The sequence below is a fragment of the Rhamphochromis sp. 'chilingali' genome (assembly GCF_963969265.1).
Source record: "Rhamphochromis sp. 'chilingali' genome assembly, chromosome: 3".
NCBI lineage: Eukaryota > Metazoa > Chordata > Actinopteri > Cichliformes > Cichlidae > Rhamphochromis > Rhamphochromis sp. 'chilingali'.
In genome coordinates, this window is record NC_137931.1 from 38,962,248 (window position 1) to 38,971,389 (window position 9,142).

Genomic DNA, 9,142 nt, shown 5'->3' on the forward strand with positions numbered 1-9,142 from the left:
TTACCCATTGCATGGTATGGTCTCAAACACAAAGAGTGAAATGTTACAATTAACCCCATAGTCTGGGTTAGTTGTAACATATCCTGGGGTGAAATGTAACACAATGAAATAAGGGTACTAACAAAACATTAACATGTAATCTTTGTTTATTCAACACATGAATGCACTTAGAGCCATTTATGTAGCTGTGTGTGTGTGTGTGACAGAATGCAGAAATCTAGCTTTTGAACATATTCCAACCCCCCAAAAAAGACAAGTTATGGAATTTTCTGCAACTGAATATTTCATTAATTTTGGTTGGTCTTCCTTGAGTTTGGCCTCATTGGCTCAGTGGGCATTATAACCTACAACTCTTGCACCAATTTTGAACATAACAATGAAGCTGGAAAAATGTAGTTGTTCACCAGCATCGCAATTCCATTACTTTTTATCATGGCTTACCTTGGTGTGGTTTGCAAAGTGCTTCAGAAAGATGAGGAAATCTGTTTCTTGCACCCATCCTGATTTATTTCCACTACCAGTACTTCCTACTGGTCCATCTCTGACACAGTGGTCTGCATAATGTATGTGTGGGAACACAAACAGTGAAGTAATTGTGTTGCCAATGGCATTAACCGCATATACAAATGAAACCAGTGAACCTCTCTCTGCTGATGTCGTTGCCCCAACTTGTTTAATATAAGTTAAAGTAATAGTGTGGTAAGTTGTAACATCTGCATTATTGTTACAACTAACCCAGACTGTTGCTGTTACAACTGACCCAGACTCCTATAGCCATGAACTAGCTAACATTACAGCCAACGGCTAAAACATTAGCACTAAAGACCTACACAGAATATATCCCCATAGACATACAAATAACACAATTTAAGTTTGATGAGTTTAACTGAAAAGCAAATAATGCTATTAGAAATTGAAATAAAGTAGAAAAACTTACTTTTTGCCATACAAATGACTTTTTTTCGTGTTAAATTGTCTGTGTTTGACAAAATGTGCTGATTTTTCACATGTGATAGCAGAACTGAATTGGGCATGCACAGGATGAGTCACATCATTTGAAACTTAGCCCTGACTGGAGAAATTGGAAGTGTTACAACTGACCCACGTTACAACTATCCCCGGTCTCCCCTACTCTGCTAGGACTTTACTGTAGTTGTAACTGTCTTCAGTTACTGCTTGTTGTGCTTGCAGTTTTGACTTGAGTAATTGGCCATTGAATAATACAGTATGTCTTTTATTTGCGTTGAGAAACCGTTGACTTGCTTTTGCAGTATTATTTTCTGTTGAGATGAAGTACCGTCTGATCAACTTAGCTGAATCTGAGCCGAGAGTATAGTTATATTTGAAGAATCTCTTAATGTTCACCTACATAGAGCGTTGTTCAGCCGGCTAGATTTTGGAAGGGGTTTTTCTTCACTAAGGCAATAATTCTGTCGCTATGTACTTTAGGTGTCTTCTATGGTTTTTCAGGTTTTTTGGTTCTAAAGCTTATTGCACAGCAAAAAAGTGGACAGGGCCAGCCTTTTCTTCTTGTGTCCACGGTTTGTGCTAAGATGACAAGAATAATAATTCTCATCAGCTCAACCAGAAACCTTTACTGTAACTACTGGGCCCAGTGTCATCAATTAAAGTATTAAAAAAAATTAGACCCACCAAAACGCATCAATTTCTTACACAGTAGCAGGATGTTTTAAATGATGTTCATGGTTGGAAATGAGGAAAATTAGCAGGGAGCGTAACGTATTAGCAAGTCATCAAAGATGATTTGTTAACTTTATAAAATATGACAAACCTCTAAGTTTATTGTGTTTTCTCATGAAGAAAATCAAAGCAATAAAAAAATTGTGAGAATCATCCTGCAAACTAGTGTGAAAGTGAAATAATGGGCTTTTAAAATATGTACATAACTAACAAAGAAATTTTCATTGTGTTATGTAAAATGTTAATGTAATTCCAGTTCAGCAGTGGCTTTATGAAGAAAAATCTCTGAATAAATATATAGAATAACTATAAAGATTTTTGTATATTATTAGTTTTATTCATGTAACAATCCATGTTAATATTCTAAAGCTTAAATTGAACTGAAAATTAAATCACCAGGTTTGACATCACATGTCAAAAAAGAGAAAACTAACTTAATCAAACAACAAACTAAAGGAGGTCTTTACTGTGATTCTAATTATTTTTACTTTTGAATGCTGCTACATATGTTGGTCGTATCAAGTAACAGAAATCAATTTTTTCATATATTACAGGAGATTATCTGCAGTCATACTTCAACACGTGGCTATAAATATTATTATGTTTTATCATTACACTGACTACTGCATTCAGACCAGGCACATTTACAACTTCCTGTGTAGGCAGAATCTGCTAAATTAATGTCAACAGAAGGCAATCTTCTTCCCCTCACCATAATCGATGGGAAATGTCCCACACTTATTACAGTTTTTTGACAAAGATCCTTTGTTCCCTTCAATATGTTTATGTTTGTAATACAATCAAATTCAGCCTCTGTTGATAGCCCAACCAATCCTGTGTTTTGTACAATAAAAATATTTCTAGTCTAATAAAATAAAAAACTTTAAAAACTGTTCACACTGCAGAGTGCAGATGATTTCCCGTTGCCATAGTCACTTTGAGCTTATTTCACAATCATTTTATTGGATCATCAGCTAGCTACTTTATTATTTATCTATATGCCACCAGATTAGCTGGAAATAATATAATAGGGGAACTCTGAAATGCCACATACTAAATCAAAGGAAATATATTTTCCTGAACTTAATCCAAGAGTTGATGTTGCTAATATCACATATTTAACACATGAAGCAATAGCAAGCTGTTGACTGACTTAGTATATCACAGGGCCTAAAGTCCAACACATGATGATGCCATTATAACTGTCAGTTAGCCAATACTGTGGTTTATACACAGTATAATTTGGACTCGTGAAACACTTTGCATCGCACACAAGACACATTGGTGATTCATTTATTATCACTTTCGCCTTAGAACAAGACGATGGTTTGAACCTACTGGGTTTTGTTTTGTTTGCATGCTCTGCATGTGCATGCATGGGTTGTCTCTGCATACTCCTGTGTCCTGTTACATTTCAAATACATGCATGTTAGGTTAGGTGGTGACTATATGCACTGCGCATGGCCGTGGATGCAAGAGTGTGTAGTTAGTGGATTCTCTGTATTAGCACTGCAGTGGACTTGCAGCTTATCCAAGGTCTACTGGGCACTGTCAGCAGAGATAGGCTCCAGAATCTATTATCTTAATATGATCACAGATTACAAATATACCTTATATGGATACTTCGTAATTGGAGAATTGAGGTGTTTTCTACTTTCTTGTAGTTTGCAATATCTCTAAAACTAGAACTATCCTCTTTCCTGTACCTCTTCGCTGGACTATCATATCATGTGATTTTTATTGTCCTGCAATAAAAATCACATGATGCAGCAAGAGTAGTGACAGGGACTAGAAAGAGTAACTGCATTTCTTCCATATAAGCCTCTCTTCATTGTGGATTTAGCTACCTGTTAAATCCACAATTGAATTTAAAATCCTTCTCTTCACATACAGGGTCTTACATAATCAGGGCCTTCACACCAAATCATTACCATATTGGCAAAATAAAGCACTTTGCTTGCAGGATGTTAGCTTACTTGTTGTTACCAGTGTTTCTATAAGTAGAATGGGAGGCATTCAGCTTTCCAACCTGTCTTCTGTGGAACTAGCTCCCAGTTTGGATTCGGGAGACAGACATCCTTGTTACTTTTAAGATTAGGCTTGAAACTTTCCTTTTTGATGAAGCATACAGTTGAGGCTGATCAGGTGGTCCTGAATCCTCCCTTAGTTAATCTTATGATGCTGAAGGCTTCCCATCATGCACTGTTTCTTCTTCACTCACTTCATTTCACTCTCCATTTGTTTATACAACATATTTTATTTTTCATTAGTAACTCTGGCTCTTGTTCCTGTGTGTCTTTTGTCCTGTGTGCATCTGCTCTCTTGTTTTTCACTCTTTCCCAACTGGTGGCTGTCCCTCCATGCTGGATGTTCCTCCTTGTTAAAAATGAGATTTTCTGTCACTGTCGCCAGGTGCTTGGTCTTAGGGGGTAGTCTGAGACTTGGATTTTATACTCTTTGTGTTTATACACCACTTTGCATTTACCTAAAAAAAAATGTTATGGTTTTGAAAGTTTTTTGTTTTTGTTTCACACAAAGTCTATGGAAGCATTTTCATGCCAGTAAAAATAAAAATAAAAATCTGTGACTAGACTAAAAAAAAAAGCAAGAAAGAAAAGAATTTATCCAACAATAACAGCCCAAAACAAAAGAATTGCTTTTCGTGCCCTTGCTCTCCCTCTCAGTGTCTGGGTCATAAGTCCTGCAAAACTACTCACTTTTCGGTCATAATGACAGCAATTTCCCAATTTATATTTTTCCATGTTTCAGGAAGCTACATAAACAATCAGCAGAGCACACCGGGTAACACAGAGGCGCGCACATTTTAAATTACATGATTACTTCAAAACAAAATCGCACACATTATTGACCCTCATAATGAGCAAAGAGCTCTACATGGAGCATTGCTCATGTAATAGCAGCTCTCATGCTTACTTCGCTTTGGATGACTAGCATGTTCTTCTTTATGTGTAATTTGCCAGTGATGAGCAAAGCCCTCATGTTGGGATGAGGTTACTCAAGTGGGATGCCATTCATACAAGTTTTCATGTGAGTGCTTTGCTGTGTTGCTCCAAGAGTCAAGTGTCACTATCATTTACATACTTGATCCATAATTTAACAGCTAAAGAAACATGATGGGAGTTGAGAGGGAAAAGAGTGGCAAAAGAAAACTTCCATCAACATACATTTGAATAGGAGTTTATTACAGCTTGCTGTCTGATTTTCAAAAAAAAATTAAAACAACTAATAAAAGACTGCTGCCAATAAAAGACCAATAAAAGTTACCCTGTATGAATACTAATTTAATATTTTGTGTGAGTCCTGACATTACAATAAATATGAGTCTTAGATACTTACTCGGCAGTACCTTGGCTTCAAGTAACACTGTGAGGAATCTTCAACTCATTTTTGACCAGAATATGTCCTTCAATGTGCATATTAAACAAATGTATATGACTTCTTTCTTGCATTTACATAATATCTGGAAAAAATAGAAACATCCTGTCTGAAGTGAAAAACTGGTTCGCGTCTAGTATTTATTACTTCTAGGCTGGAGTATTGTTCTTGATTACCATGAGATTGTTCTAAAAACTCCCCGAAAAAACTTCAGTTGATCCAAAATGCTGAATTTAAAATCCTTCTCCTCCCATACAAAATTTTGAACATTCAGGCCCAGTCTAATCTCAAAGACCTCATAGTACCATATGACCCCAAATTAGTACTTTGCTCTCAGACTAACCACAAGTTAGCCTGCAGTCTAAGTATTTCAAAGTAGAATGGGATGCAGAGCCTTCAGCTTTCAAGGCCCCTCTTCTGTGGAATCAGCTCCCAGTTTGGATTCAGCTGACAGACACTTTTTAAAGGTTAGGCTTAAAACTCTAGTATGCAGTTAGAGCTGGATCAGGTGGCCCTGAGCCCTTAGTTATGTTGCAATAGTCCTGGGCTGATGGGGGCTTCCCAGTTTCTTCTTCACTCACCTCTTTTATACACCACTATGCATTAAAATCATCCATCCATTCGCTTCCGCTTATCCTTTTCAGGGTGGCGGGGGGTGCTGGAGCCTATCCCAGCTGTCATAGGGCGAAAGGCGGGGTACACCCTGGACAGGTCGCCTGTCTGTCGCAGGGCTAATACATAGGGACAGACAACCATTCACACTCACATTCATTTGCACATTCACACCTAGTGGCAATTTGGATTATCCAATTAACCTATCCCCACAAGCTGCATGTCTTTGGACGGTGGGAGGAAGCCGGAGTACCCGGAGAGAACCCACGCAAACACGGGGAGAACTTGCAAACTCCACACAGAAAGACCCCGGCCTGATGGTGGAATTGAACTCAGGACCTTCTTGCTGTGAGGCAACAGTGCTAACCACCGTGCCACCGTGCTGCCCGCATTAAAATCAATTATTATTAATTATTATTAATCTCTGGCTCTCTTTCACAGTGTGTCTTTTGCCCTGTCTCCCTCTCCTCACCCCCAATAAGTCATGGCAGATGTCTGCTCCTCCCTAAACCCAGTTCTGCCAGAGGTTTCTTCCTATTAAAAAGGAGTTTCTCTTTCCCACTGTCGCCACAGCCTTTACCTTATAATATGTAGTGCCTTGCGGCAACAGTTGTTGTGATTTGACAATATATAAATAAAACTGAATTGAATTGACTTGAAAACAATACCAATGATGCCTTCTTCAAGCATATTAAAGGCTGCCGAAAATGTCATCCTGATACCAAATGAAACAGACACAGAAGCAGAAAATGCTATCAGCCTTTAATCACCAGTGTGAATGTCAAATGTAGATTACACAGATGCAATCACCGTCCTCTGACACTGCAGCACCAGCGTGAAAAGCCCTTTTGTTTTGTCACATCTGCATGTCACCCCGTGCATGTCACCGGGGCGCCCACATCATAGAAATGGCCTCCTGACACGAGTTGGGGAAAATTCTTACCTGCAGGTTCCACTTTGTTTTGTTCCTCTAAATTGAGTACTTTTAATTGATGCTATGCCCACTAAACGGCAGTTATCACAATTCAGTAAGTTTGAAGTTCCTGCGACTGCAAAAGCATCGCTCTGTTTTAGGAACATCAACGTCAGTACCGACCATTATAAACTTTCGCATTCACATAAAAGGAAGACATACGTGGAAGCTCTGAGTGAACCCTTAAAATGAGGTGGTGGTGGAAAAAAATGAAGACAATTACAGTGTGTGTATATTTTGTAATGTATGTGTGGCTGCGAGTTGTTTTTAGCTGGAAAAATAGTTAGCCTTTTAATGCTGTGCTGTGGGTCATGTTACAGACTTGTCCATAGACAAGAAAACAATAAATAAATAAAAAGGTGTATATTGCACACATGGGCTGTAAACAGTGTTATTTTTACACAAAAAATAACCCCCCCAAAATACACTAGTTCTTTTTCTGTGACTAAATGTGTGTAATTGTCACAAAATATTTACAGATTAAACGTTATTTAAATGTATGAAGCAGAATTGGCCAAGACTTAAATTCCTCTACATATTCCTCTATAGTGTATTATACTCCGTGGATATTTCCATTATTACAGCCATAACTCCATAAAATGTTTTCATGTCTGTACAATGTACATCAATGAGCTACAACAGAGGTTTTCATCACATCCTACACTGATGCTGTATTCATTTCCCTAAATAATGCATGACTTTTATAGTTTCTTTAACTTGGACATATGAGGCACAGTTTATGACACATGACAAGTGGTGGAAATGAAAATATGAAAGCACCCATTGTACACTTTGGATGTGTTTTGAAATCTCCCCATTTCATCACACTGAGCAAGTAGCTCTGAAGCTAACTGATGGTGACAGTGCACGCTACATACGCCAGCTGGGAGATTCAGCATTGTCTCTGCACAATAACTTCAACACAGCCATTTACCTCAAGGCATTGTCTGCAGATCAATGTTAATCCTTGATCTTAATCTGTGTCACATCTCTGACTCATTGTGTTGACATTCATTTGACTTGTTTATTGGTTTGCTTCGGGTCTCTGTATGGCCTCAGTGGACTTTTGCTATAAAACTGGACCACAAATATAATTTTATTGATGCAAAAAAAAGGCAAATTCATCTGTACAATACTGACAACACCCTCGTGTTCTTAAACACATGGTGTTTGGCCAGTGTATTTATGAAAAAAAAAAATACACATAAGCCATTGAAAGTATAGAAATAATATCTATTTCGTGGCTTAATAATGCCACCTGCTGTCCTTATCATGTTTGATCATGTTTGAATGACATGAAATTTTGTCATCGCCTGAGAAAGTTGAGCCACCAGCAAGGAATGAAATATTTTGGTAGCTAGGAAGGCTCCTATTTTTGAATCTCAGTTCAAAGACAATGTATATAACTTCACGATGTTACTTTAATTTACACGATATTTTAGTCAATATCAAAATGGTTATTGCACTTTGGCAGTTCTAACCATTTTATGCACCCCTCCTGCTGTCCAGCTGACCTATACTGGGTAAAGCCATGTTCTATTCAGCTGGTCATGGCAGATGGCTGACCCTTCTTGAATTAATTGAAGTGACAGAAATGGATGTCTCACTACAAAACTTTCCTCTTTCCTCTGTTTAGGGCATAAACCTTTTTTTCTCCTGCCATAATTAAAAAGTACATAGTTATGAGATTATGAAAGCTACATATATTCAGATCATTTATTTGAGCAAGGGTGTCAAAGTTATTGCTTTGGTAAATTTGACTTCTTTAAGTCATAAAAGACATATTTGGTTATCAAAACTGCACTTATGTGTTCCACAGCTTGACACTTGATCACAGCAGACTCAATGATTTTGATTTTACATTTATTTTTAAGACAAAGGGAATACTCACTATCAGAGAAAAATAATTTAACAGAAAATAAAACATTTTGTTGTCTGGCAGTGTTTTAGAGGAGTAGTTTTACAGATATCTCAGAGTTTCATATTTTGGTTTCATTTATCATACTTGAATCATACTTCAATGAATCTTGTTATTAATCTCTGGCTTTCTTCCACAGCATGTCTTTTATCGCATCTTTTTTCTCTCTCCCCGGCTGGTCATGGCAGATGGCTGCCCGTGAGCCTGGTTCTGTCGAAGGTTTCTTCCCGGTAAAAGGGAGTTTTTCTTTCCCACTGTCTCCAAAGTGCTGGCCTATAGCGGGGTCAGATGATTTTTGGGTTTTTCTCTGCATGTATTATTGTAGGGTCTACCCAGTGGCGGTCCTAGCCTGTTTGGCGCCCTGAGTGAACACTCCCTCTGGCGTCCCTCCCCCCCTCCTCCCCCCAACCACATAAAACTGTTGTCAGAACCATACTGAATTTCACCAGAGAAAAATGCGCACACACACGAACATGAAGAGAGAGAAAGTATGCATGGTATGCAAACAGCTACCAAACAGCCATCATAATTCGTCATACAAT